The sequence below is a fragment of the Emys orbicularis genome, chromosome 22 (genome assembly GCF_028017835.1).
Source record: "Emys orbicularis isolate rEmyOrb1 chromosome 22, rEmyOrb1.hap1, whole genome shotgun sequence".
Classification (NCBI taxonomy): domain Eukaryota; kingdom Metazoa; phylum Chordata; order Testudines; family Emydidae; genus Emys; species Emys orbicularis.
The window spans coordinates 22,693,941-22,707,306 of NC_088704.1; the positions used below are offsets into that span (position 1 = coordinate 22,693,941).

The following is a 13,366-nucleotide window of genomic DNA, read 5'->3' on the forward strand; positions in this document are numbered from 1 at the left end:
AAGAAAGCAGGAGGTGATTCTCTGACTGTGCCTGTGTAACTCTTGTTAACCATAACAGGATTTTTGTGGTTGTTGTCAAGACAAGAAATGTACTCATTCCATTAATATTCAGTTGTTTAGGGGTACAAATTGAAACGTAAAGTGCAGTCTGTTTGTGTGTAAACCATTGCCTATTGAATCTCTTAGGCAGTAAGGGTGCAAGTTATATCTTGGTACCCTCAATATAGTTTTAGATATGAATTGTTTATTCAAATAATACCTGTCATATTTATGGAAAGTTGTTTTATAAGAAATAATAAGTTGTGGGGGAAAAAAGCCCAAATATTTTAGTGGATACCGTAATTAAAATTTGTCTATCACTGTAATCAATTATTTGCATCAGATTTCAAAAGGTTTTAACTAAAAATGTACCGACAAAATGTACATGACAGCAGGTGGTCACTCAAGCACAAAAACAAAAATCTTAATTTGTAAAAATCTGTTTAGCAAAGTTGGAAACGTGTTATCGCTTTTTGTCTCAAATCTAAATTTGATCTTGCAAATTGTAATTTACAAAATATTGTAATGAGATTAATTAGGTCAGGGTTTTTATTTTTTAATTGCCATCAAAAATTAAAACATTTCTAGAGCAGTGCTCAGTATCATGCTTACATATGTGTTGTCTCACATGAATTGGGCTGTAATTTGCAACTTAGTCATTAGGTTTTTCTTTTTTAATTGACTTTCTTCTGTGATAGCATTTATATTTGCAACAAAGCATGAATTAGTAGCAATTCCTATGGTTTTAAAAGATGCTGGTTTTAGAGAAATATTTAGGCAAGTACAACTCTTTAACATGGCCGGAACAATAGAACAGTATTTTATCTTGAACGAGCTTGGTGATTTCAGACACTTCTCTGGATGACAAAGCCATTAAAAAGTGTAAACTTTGTTTTTTCGTGTCACGTCATTCATACAAGACTATCACAAAAATCTTCACATAATGCTGTCATTTGTGCACATAAATTGTAAACTTTAATTATAATATCTCATGCAGATAGCATCTATAGCTATAGGAATTCTGGGTAAAATTACCCAGTAGTCAAGTTTGAGGGGGAAATGATTGAATATGGGGTGAACTAGAAGGTGTGTGGAATATGATTTGTCTTTCTGGTGCTCACGAGGTATAATAGGCTAGGAGAAGAGTTTGAGAGTATCGTCTGAATGTGGGGTATGTGTCAGTCACTGTTGGAGCTGTGTTCAAATCTTTTAATAGTACTTGTCGTGGTATAATTGATGCAAGTATGTCTTAAACTATTTGTCAATAAAATTAATTTTAGCTACAATTACTGTAAGTGATTATGATAATCTTCTCAGCACTACATTGTCTGTGGAGAATCAGTTTAGCTTAGTCTTTTGGATGTGGACCTTGACACTGTCATCTGTACCTTTGTTACCTCTGAAAAGTTATTACTGTAGACCATCACAAGTGATGTAAGGATGAGATTCACTGGCAGCGGCCAAGGGACTAATCCTGCCCTTGGATTAAGGCTCGTGGTTTCCATTAATTTCAGTGTATATTGTACTGCTTTCAATTTATCTGTGAATGTATTTAAAGGGTTGACCTTTATGGGTGGTCATAGTGGCCTGGCCTGTGTACCAAGAGAAGAGAATCTTCTGCCTAAGTTAAGTTTAGCAGCATTAAATTTTCTTCAGCAGAACACAGTCTTAAATATTGGTGTAGATGCACAAAATTATATACTGTGAATAATAAAATCAGTAGGATATGAAAACAGTGAAAGTGGGGATCTTGTCCCTTTCTCCATGACTGTGGTTCTTATTCTGAATTAAGTAAACTTCGACATTATTATATTTCTTGTTTAAGATTAACTGATTCTGTCACCAAACCTTGATTCCATATCATTGTATAAAATTACTGTTATTGAGAGAACATTGTGAATTGACAAGTACTTGACACAACCAAAGATTACTTTAGTCTATTGTAGATTATCTTCTCCTGACTCTGTAACTGTATTTTTTGTACTCCTGCAAAACTACTTTGGGGATATTTAACTTAATTTTAAAGAGCAAAACACAGTTTCTCAGCTATTTAATGTTCAGTACATAGACAAACAGGTTTTTTTAAAACTGGGGTTTTGCAAAAAATGCAATAAGCAGTTAGAGAAGTGGGGCATTTTAAAATGCTTAAAATTTTTTATTGAGATTTGATTTCAGATGATTCAGTTTTAACTAAAATGATGGAAATATATTTGCTCATCAAAATCTCATCTATTTTTAAATCAACTTCATGGTGTTCTTATATTTCATGGTGAAGAAAGTGTTCCTTGTAAATTCTAATTTTTTTTACTAGAGATTGTAAAATCATCAGTTTAGCCAACCCATTTAATTATGGCTTTACATTTTTGAGATACTGAGACACTGTATATACATTGCTGTTTGGGATGGTAAAAGTGGGATTTCATATGAATTCTCAGTTAAGCCCAACATCATAACTATTTTTTAGAAAATGATTGTGTGAAACTGGATTTGAATAGCATTGTTTTTGACTATTAATATTTGTGAAGTAGAATTTCTGTTCCTCTTGTTTTTACTATACAAAGAAGCAATGTTTTCCCCTTCAAACTGATGTTTTTGTAGATGTGCTTTTCTGGAAAGATAGTCCCTCCACAATTAAAACTGAAGCTATTTTCCCATTATAAGACCCATTTTTTCATACAATAAAATCCTGAAACTTCAACATTGTGTCATCCTTTGATAACTTTTTTGAGAAGTCTGGAAGAAATCAGAAAAGGAGGTTTAAAGTTGTGATGGTCTAAAATTTTACCTGAAGTTCTGTTTTGGAGTATATTTATTTCCAAAATGGTTGGCCTAGAAACTCCTCCTCCTTCCACAGGAACAGCAGCGTTCAGGAGATGCTCCTAGGACTATGGATTAAAATAACTCTGAGCACCAGCTCTCGCACCAGCTCAGGGCAGTTTTCTGTTTTTGAATAACATAAAATGATTCCTGATCTTTCTTCAAGAAGTTTTTCCACAACATTCAAAACACATCATTTGAGTGTCAAGATATCATAGCTCAATTGAGAAACATTTACCATTTAATTTTTCAGTTGGCCCAGAGGACTTTTAAGGTGACACCATTTGAAAGAATAGATTTTTGTTTCCTTGATAGCTAGATAGATGTAGTTATGATACTTAACATCATTTTTCTTCAACATATTCAATTCAGAATTATTTTGCTGTTCTTTTAATGCATTAGTCAGTTTAGAATGGATATGAATTAGTGTAAAACTTAAACTGTGGTTATATTTTGAGCATTTATTTATGTATAGAAAGTGAGAGAGAATTATTGAACTCTTAAAACCAGGTAATCTGGGAGACAATATCTTCAGAGCAGCAAAGAGTCCTGTGGCACCTTATAGACTAACAGACGTATTGGAGCATGAGCTTTCGTGGGTGAATACCCACTACTTCGAATGCATCTTCAGAGTGCACCAAGAGTATTTTGGTATTCTTCTAATGTTTGAAAAGCATAGAGGCAATAATTGATGGTGTTAAGCAACTTTTGTAGTTGTGTTTTGGCCTCTAAGAAGTTACTAAAAATGGCTGCCTGTTTAGATTGTGAGTTTTTCGGGACAAAGACCATTTTGTTCTGTTTTTAATTTGAGATTCCTAGGGTACTTCCTGACCCTGAAAAATAAGAGTACTCGTGACCACCTACTCCGCATAACCAGCTGTTAAAGCCAAAATCCTGTGAATGCTGCGCCAGTCTTTGTTAGTCAGCTTTCAGCTGCTTATTTTTGTAGGTCTTTCTGAATTTAGTGTCTTGTGTTTTGTAATATTTCGTTATATTAGTCAAATCACCTGTTGCTACATAATTTGCCAAGAGATTTTAAATGCTTTTAAGCTACATTTTCTGGGTTCACAATAAATATATAGGTATGGAAAATCCATAGAAAAGTTGTTGTTTGGGGAATTGGAAAAAAGAAAGCCCTGATTAATATGCATCAGATTAAACACAGATCTAATGTAGACTTGATATTTGTAATGTCCGTGTTTTAATATACAAAAAGTCATGTAGGCCGACTCTCACTGAACCTTAGCTATAACCACAGTGCTACATATAACTACTTTCAGAGTCAAGTATGAGTGGGAGCGACCGAATCTATCCCATTGTAACTTAACATTCATAATAATCTTGGGGTAGGCAATATTCTTAAATGGGATTTAGTCAAGATGCTGAAACACTGACAAAACAAAAGTATGCTTCAGAGTGTCTGCAAGATATGAGGTATTTTTTACCGTCTTTGATGCAACTCAATTATGCCTTTTAACTCAAACTTAATGAAAAGCATGATTGTTCCTTGTTATGTGTAGTTTGTGGAAACAGCAAGTTGGCTAGTGTTATAAAACCTTTTACATAGTTGTACAACAGCCAGTACTTACAGGGCTGGAGTATTTTGACTACACAAACTAAATCAGCTCTGTAATCTCCTGAGAACAATGAGAATATTTCTTTGACTAATTGCTTACTGCCTATGCAGTAAAGGCATATAAAATGGCATTTGATAACACCCAAGACATATTAAGTATAACTTGCATTGTATTCAGTCTAGTCTTATGGTTTTTAAAGTTTGGTTTATCATGTAAAGTTAGGACTGTCACACGATTACAAAAATTAATGACGAGATTAAAAAAAATCGTGATAAATTGCTGATTTAATCACACTAAACAATAATAAAATACCCTTTAAATATTTTTGGATGTTTTCTACATTTTCAAATATATTGATTTGAATTACAACACAGAATATAAAGTGTACAGTGCTCACTTTATATTTTTGATTACAAATATTTGCACTGTAAAAGATAAACAAAAGGAATAGTATTTTTCAATTCCCCTCATACAAGTACTGTAGTGCAATCTCTTTGTCATGAAAGCGCAACTTACAAATGTAGAAATTATTTTTTTTACATAACTGCATTAAAAAATAAAACGATGTAAAACTTCAGAGTCTACAAGCCCACACAGTCCTACTTCTTGTTCAGCCAATTGCTAAGACAAACAAGTTTGTTTACATTCACAGGAGATAATGCTACCCGTTTCTCACCTGAAAGTGAGAACAGGCATTTGAATGGCACTGTTGTAGCCAGCTTTGCAAGGTATTTACGTGTCAAATATGCTAAACATTTGTATGCCCCTTCATGCTTCATCAGCATGGGACCATGTCCTCTGGAATGGTGACCGAAGCATGAAGGGGCATACGAATGTTTAGCATACGAATAATTGACATCAATATATTTGAAAATGTAGAAAAACATCCAAAAATATTTATAATAAATTTAAGTGGGTATTCTATTGTTTAACAGTGCAATGAAAACTGTGATTAATCGCGATTAATTTTTTTAATTGAGTTAATTTGTTTGAGTTAATTGCTTGAGTTAACTGCATTAATTGACAGCCCTGTGTAAAGTATTCCAAACTCTAACTTCTTATTGAATCAAGTAATCTACGGAGGTCCAGTGTAGCATTACGAGGAAGAAGTGGCTTCTAAAATATCAGTACCCAGGGATGCTGTGCCTCTTGGCATGTAGAGTGTCTTCCTGTCTCTTCCTAGCAGAGCTCATTAGGTTGACAGAAGCTGGGGATACCTGCTGTTAATCACAGAAACAGCTCTCTTGAAGCTGTCTTCATAGTTGAATGCACCACAGAGAGATTTATCTTCTTCAAGCGACATCAGAGCCATAGATTGGCCATGTGTTCAAGAAACAGTGATATTTACAAGTACATATTTGCATCTTTCTTTAAGTAATACCAAAGACACTGTGCTATAAACTCCTGAAGTTAATTTTTTGAATGCCAAACCAATTTGACAGTAGAAAATACTAAATTTCCCCCACAGAAATAGAATCCCTCAATTTCCTAACAAAATCCATCAGTACCTCTCATATTTAACCTTTTCCTTCCTGCATGGTAAAGAACCTTAGCTTATGTCCAGTCTTTTCATCCCAGTGTTCAGGTGCTTCTTGAATTACCACAACTCTGAAGATGGCCACTGAAAGCTGTCACTTACCAGTTGAGGTATGTATTGACTGTCCAGTCAGTGTACTCCAGGTCAAATCATGTTCAGCATCATGTCAGTTGTGATTGTTAGCTCACATGATGCTGAACACAGTTTGCCCTGGTCTGAATTAACTGGTCAGTATTGCCCAACATTGTGTCACGTAATTTTAGTCTTCACAGTTATGTTCAAACATGTTAATTTTCTAGTGAAGCCAAGCCCATTGAAAGAGGAGACTCAAAATAGGATCCCAGTGTACCTGGGGACTGGAAAAGAGACAAGAAATGGGATGCAGTTTCTGAGAAGGGAAAGACCGAGGGAAAGAACTCCTGCTGCTGGAGAGGGGGGGCCGAGACTGGCTCAGAGGCTTCCAGAGCTGCTCAGGCGGCTCCCGGGCCAGCTGCACCAGGCTGCTGCAGAGGTCACGGAGGTCATGGAAAGTCACGGAATCCGTGACTTCCATGACCTCTGTAACAAACACGGAGCCTTAGTCATAATTACTATTATAAAGTAGTATCCTGTTCCATAAATCATCCACAGGTAAAAAAAAAAGACATTCAGAAAATAATGCAGTTTAGAAGATCCCAAAAGTAGGATTCTTAATTGCTGTTACAATGGTAAGTTATACAAGACTTAATTTGCCTATATGAATTGACATATAACTTGAAATTTATGACAATAGAAACATTTGCTGATATATTCTTAGCTCGTGAGTGGTAGGAGAAAGCGAGGGTGGAGACAAATCCCCGCCTCCCCCTCCCCCCAAGTGGCTGCAACTCTATTGAAGATTCATGTGTATTCTAAAAGAAACATGTTCTGGCCAAGTAACAGGTGGAGCAGAGGCTGATTTTAAGCTGTCAACTGCCTCCCCCTGTTTTGATGCTCAGATTTGGAGCATCCCCATATTTCCTGTGCCTACCAATCTTGCCCCAGGCCTGAGCAAGCCACAGCCCCATGCAAAGCACTGCAGAAGGAAACTACCAGACCTCACAAAGTCATTAAGTCTCTCTGCAAATCCAACCCCTTTTTCTGGTGAAGCTGGATTGCTGTCAAAATTGTAACAGGAGTGTTACCCACCAACTCCAAAAGTCAGAAGTTGGGGTAACAACCACCTTTCTGTACCCAATGAAATTACCTTTTGTGCACTTATCACACTGTACTTAAAAGTATTTGCTCTCGTTATTTTGCGTTAGATACAGAGTTCACAACAAAGAATAGAATGTCTAAGATTCAGTGATATTTTGTTTAAAACAATAAAAAACACTATACTGAGGCTGAGTGCTCTGCCAATTTAAAATTGCAAAATCAACTATAAATTTGCCAGCTCACCCTTTCTACAGCTAGCATCTCTAAAGACGAATAACACCCTAGCACTGTATCCAGTACTTCTGACTCTATCTCACCTCAAAGGAAAGGCAAAACATGTGGATCATTGCAGCATACCCTGAAAATCAGCTAACCTGGTTTTTTTCAGATAGGACAGGATGACATTTTACAACTGAAGAACCCCTAATAAAATGTACAGAAAAAAATTAATCTCTTCTGTGATATGGTATGGTCAATTAACAGGCTTAGTTTACTAGTAATATGTGAGCAAGATACCTCTGAAATGTAGGGTGTTTTTTTTTAACTGTTGCACAGTAAATATTTCTCATTGGTCTAATAGTCTTTAAAAGTTTTCTCCTACTGGTAAAAATGGAAAAGATCAGGTTTAGCACTGTCAAAGGGCAGGCCTCAAAAGAGAGAGCTTACAAATAATTGAGTCAGGTATCTGAAATAGGAAATTCTTTTTATATTACAACACACAGGCTAAAAAATTAAATGACAACATAATACATTAGAATTACTCCACTTCCTAAACTGGTTGACATCACCAGTTTTATTCACAAAATCAGAATCATTTTCCTGTACTTTGCTTCCTTGACAACAGTTTTTAAGATGCTAAAGGATACTTCTTTGAAGTAGACATTACTTCAGATAGTAGAACAGAAATCACCTTATCAACCTAAGTTATACCTTAGAAATAGAATGTCTTGTGACTTTAGTGAACTGTATCTAAAATTATACAGAGAAAATACATTTCAAATCACAGAAGCTTGTTTGCTTGAATGTAGTGACAAGATCTTTTGCCAAAAGTCTCATTCAGTCTTTGAGCATACATATCAAGTGTAAGTATATGCCTACATTCATTGAGGTGCTTATTTTTTCAGTCTGAATCTACCCCTTAATTATATTTTGCAGTTTTCAATAGCACCTTACAATTAATGGAAGTGTATGGAAATGTTTTCTTTCCAACAATTTAATTTAAAATGGAATTGATATCCAGATTTGTGAGAGAGTATTCATTTGGCCTTTCTTTTGTATTAGGTATTTCTCTTACGAAAGTCTAGTTACTAACATACATTGAGATGCTATTGTACATAATTTACCAAGTAGTTAATCCATTTTCTGAATAAATTGATAAAGCCGACAAGTGTACAAGTGTTCTTGGGCAAAAGAATGATGTTCCACCAAAATAGCTATCTTAAAAAAAAAAAAAAAAAAAAAGGCGGGGGGTGTGTGTCATTACCATTTTGTAAATGCACGAAGAACTTGTTTTGCTAAAATTCAGCTAAAATGTACACTAAATGAAAAACTCTGGCTCTTTGAACTCTCTTTCTGTAGCAGTCTGAGGGTATGTCTATACTACCCGCCGGATCGGCGGGCAGCAATCGATCCAACAGGGATCGATTTATCGCGTTTAGACTAGACGCGATAAATCGACCCCCGAGCGCTCTCCCGTCGACTCCTGTACTCCAGCGCCTCAAGAGGCGCAGGCAGAGTTGACGGGGGAGCGGCAGCAGTCAACTCACTGCAGTGAAGACACCGCGGTGAGTAGGTCTAAGTACGTCTAAGTTGCATAACTTAGGTCGATTCTCCCCCCACCCAGGCCCCCCCAGGGTAGACCAGGCCAGAGAATAAAGCTTCCTACATCAGTAGGTATTAGTGAGTCCTGGAGAAACTAAAAATTTAGCCCATTCCTTCAAATGTACCTATATGTAGTTCCATTGGTTTTAATGGGATTAGAAAATTGCAAAAAAAAGAATGACTTGGACGATAAAGTTTTGCAGTATTGGGCCTTTACTCTATTTGTCTCTTGAATTCTTTCACAACTATAAAAAGTTAATTTGCAGAGGTGCATTATATGCTCCTTTCATATTTAAAATGAATGAATCTGCAGACTTAGTTGGAAAGAATAAATTGCTGTCCTTGTTCTAATATGCAGGATTATAAATAACTCATTGATTATTTATGATTCATTGTGATGACATCTGATCAGTGCCAAGTTAATAGTGTTTAGTCTCTTTAAAGGGAGACAGGTTAAAAATCACTTTTAAAAAATAATTTCTCCAAAGGTAATGTTCATGCGTTTGAAACTTAAAGCTGAAACTTGCAAATAGCTATTTTCATGCAAATGAAGCGGTGTTGGCGGTGCACGGTATTTGTCAATTCTGTGTACCAGCTTGATGATGATGATGTACACTTTCTGCCATTCATTTTACAAAGGAGTGTAGTGTCTGATGGAGATATATGGCTGCTGTTTCTTCAGATGTGAATGTATATCCTTGAAAGGATTGTCAGCATTAATGAAAACATTTCAGTCTGCCAGTTTCCTGGTTTTAGTTACCATTATAACTTATACGTATATTACATAAATTACCCCCTTTTCCCCTGGGCATAAGACTTGGTCTTTACAAGACGACTGTTTCTGTTTCAAAGGCTCCTGTTCCCCTCCAGTCCAGCAGTATTTTTAACCTGCTTCCTGGTAGTTTACATTAAATATCAGATTCCAATCCTCCATCAACCTGAGTCAGGCTCCTGTGGTCCAGGAGTTCCTTTCCCTTTGATAACCTCCTCTGCAGTCTGTCTGCTCCTTGGCTAGCTTTTATATCATTGCAAGAGTGAAAGCTGGCTTGTAGCCAGCCAGTGGGTGCTTTAATTCTTACAGTAGCCTTCTTTAAGGCTTCTCCTTCTTTAAGGAATACATTGTTGTTGTCGTTTGTTTGTTTGTTTGTTTTCAAAGAGAGACCAAAACCTTATAAGTTGTTAAGATCGCTATGTATCAGCAAGAGCTGAAGAGACGGTACTGCCTATAGAAGGAGACTTTCTTTCCAAAAGATTAGGAAGATGTATATCTTTCTATTATCATGACCATAACCTCATCTAAAAATATCAACAATGAAAAAATTGAAGGTTCATTAATAAGTTGTGCGTGGGCAGAGCAACCTTCCTTATTTGTAATTCAGAGCACATATAGCTCTGGACACACACCTGAATCCCCAGGACAAGAGTCAGGCTTTGCTCAACAAAATCTCTGTTACCATCTCTTGTTACATATGGATGCCATTCAGTATCTTAGAAGTTGATAGTCATGAACACTGTCTCTAGAAGTCAGTTCTGTCTCTGCACTTGGAAGACAATGTTCAGGGGAAACAGCTAGTATTGGGGAAGGAAATCACTTTGCAAAGTGCCAGAAACTTTGAAAACCCACAAAATCATCAACATTAATGTCAACAGAACAGGATGTTGTGACTTGAGGGTGTAGACCTGGCTTGACATGAGTCACTGGGCTTGGGGGAGGCCTCATTTCTTGAGAGACTGGATTAGGGAGGTAAGTAGATCAGCAGCCTGGAAACAATGTCTGTGCTAACTAAGATAGGTAAATGCCCCAGTAAGCTAAGAGACAGAATGTCTCAACTAGCTAAGATAAGTGGGAACACCAAGGGAACCTTTTATAATGAACAAATAAGCCTGGAACATAAGATGAGGTAAAGAGGCTGTGTCTACACTACGCAGATTTTAGCGACATGGCTGTGCTGCTACAACCGTGCTGCTAAAAGGCACACAGTGTAGCCACTGGTTTGAGTGGTAGCCTTGTTAGTCTGTATCAGCAAAAAGAATGAGGAGTACTCTTAGGCCTTGTCTACACCCAGCCACTAGTTCGGCGGCTGGGAATCGAAGTTCCGGGTTCGATTTATCGCGTCTGGTCTGGACGCGATAAATCGATCCCGGAAGCGCTCGCCGTCAACTGCGGTACTCCAGCTCGGCGAGAGGAGTATCGCGGAGTCGACGGGGAGCCTGCCTGCCGCGTGTGGACCGCGTCTGAACCGCAGTAAGTTCGAACTAAGGTATGTCGACTTCAGCTACGTTATTCACGTAGCTGAAGTTGCGTACCTTAGTTCGAAGTTGGGGGTTAGTGTAGACCAGGCCTTAGAGTACTGTTTGTCGGTTTGAGAGAACTCTTCTGCCAACAAAAACTTCCATCCCCAACGAGTGGCTACAAAGTGCTATTCACACCAGCGCTTGTCGTCGACAAAACGTTTGTCTTTCGGGGTGGAGGTGTATTTTTTTTTAACACCTCTGAACGACAGAAGTTTTGTCTTTCACTTGCCAGTGTAGACAAAGCCTAAATCGTGTATAGACAAACTGTGCTGCATGGGGATTGGTTCCTACAAAGTAATCAGGCCAGTCCCAAAATGTATAAAGCAATGTAATGTGTAAATGTATATAAAGGAAGAGGTTTTTCTCTGTAGCTTTGGATTTGTGTTATACCCTGCCTCCACCCACTGTGTTTGTCTGATCACTCAGTGTAGCTTTGCTGTAAGCCAAATAAAAATACCTGAGTGATGAAGTCTGGAGTCGAACTGAGTATTTGGGAAGCCAAGTGGAAAGAGGTCTCCAAGAGAATGCCAACACAGGCCTTTGACTAGAAATCACTATTCTTTTTAACCTTACAGCTAGGGCTGTCAAACGATTAAAAAAATTAATCGTGATTAATCGCGCAATTAAACAATAATAGAATACCATTTATTTAAATATTTTTGGATGTAGTGCAATCTCTTTATCATGAAAATAGAACTTACAAATGTAGAATTATGTACAAAATATAACTGCAATCAAAAATAAAAAAATGTAAAACTTTAGAGCCTTCAAGTCCACTCAGTCCTATTTCTTGTTCAACCAATCGCTCAGACAAACAAGTTTGTTTACATTTGAAGGAGACATGCTGCCTGCTTCTTGTTCACAATGTCACCTGAAAGTGAGAACAGGCGTTCACGTGGCACTGTTGCAGCCGGTGTCGCAAGATACTTACATGCCAGATGCGCTAAAGAGTCATATGTCTCTTCATGCTTCATCCACCATTCTAGAGAACGTGTGTCCATGCTGATGATGGGTTCTGCTCGATAACGGACTGTCGCATGTTCATTTTCATAATCTGAGTCAGATGCCACCAGCAGAAGGCTGATTTTCTTTTTGGGTGGTTCGGGTTCTGTAGTTTCTTTATCGGAGTGTTGCTCTTTTAAGACTTCTGAAAGCATGCTCCACACCTCATCCCTCTCAGATTTTGGAAGGCACTTCAGATTCTTAAACCTTGGGTCGAATGCTGTAGCTATCTTTAGAAATCTCACATTGGTACCTTCTTTGCGTTTTGTCAAATCTGCAGCGAAAGTGTTTTTAAAATGAACAACATGTTCTGAGTCGTCATCTGAAACTACTGAAATATATGGCAGAATGCGGTAAAACAGAGCATGAGACATACAGTTCTCTCCCAAGGAGTTCAGTCACAAATTTAATTAATGCATTATTTTTTTAACGAGCGTTACCAGCATGGAAGCATGTCCTCTGGAATGGCAGCTGAAGTATGAAGGGGCATATGAATGTTTAGCATATCTGGCACATAAATACCTAGCAATGCTGGCTACAAAAGTGCCATGCAAACGCCTGATCTCACTTTCTGGTGACATTGTAAATAAAAAGTGGGCAGCATTATCTCCCGTAAATGTAAACAAACTTGTTTGTCTTAGCGATTGGCTGAACAAGAAGTAAGACTGAGTGGACTTGTAGGCTCTAAAGTTTTACATTGTTTTGTTTTTGAGTGCAGTTATGTAATAAAGAACCTTACATTTGTAAGTTACACTGTCATGATAAAGAGATTGCACTACAGTACTTGTATGAGGTGAACTGAAATACTATTTTTTATCATTTTTACAGTTCAAATATTTGTAGTAATAATATAAAGTGAGCAGTGTACACTTCGTATTCTGTATTGTAATTGAAATCAATATATTTGAAAACGTAGACAAACATCCAAAAATATTTAATAAATTTCAATTGGTATTCTATTGTTTAACAGTGCGATTAAAACTGCGATTAATCGCGATGATAGATTATCCCTCTACTTGCTACACAGACAAGCAAGTCCTAAAAATCATAAAAGGATATACTCTAGAATCAACAAAGCTCACTAAAGGACACATCTCACAGT

The 13,366-nt window shown here is 37.1% G+C and overlaps 1 protein-coding gene across 1 annotated transcript in view; it reads left to right on the plus strand.

Annotated features, from left to right (window-relative positions):
- The window catches only part of CAMTA1 (calmodulin binding transcription activator 1), a 929,563-nt gene that overhangs the window by 37,423 nt on the left and 878,774 nt on the right, over positions 1-13,366 (plus strand). The window lies entirely within an intron of this gene.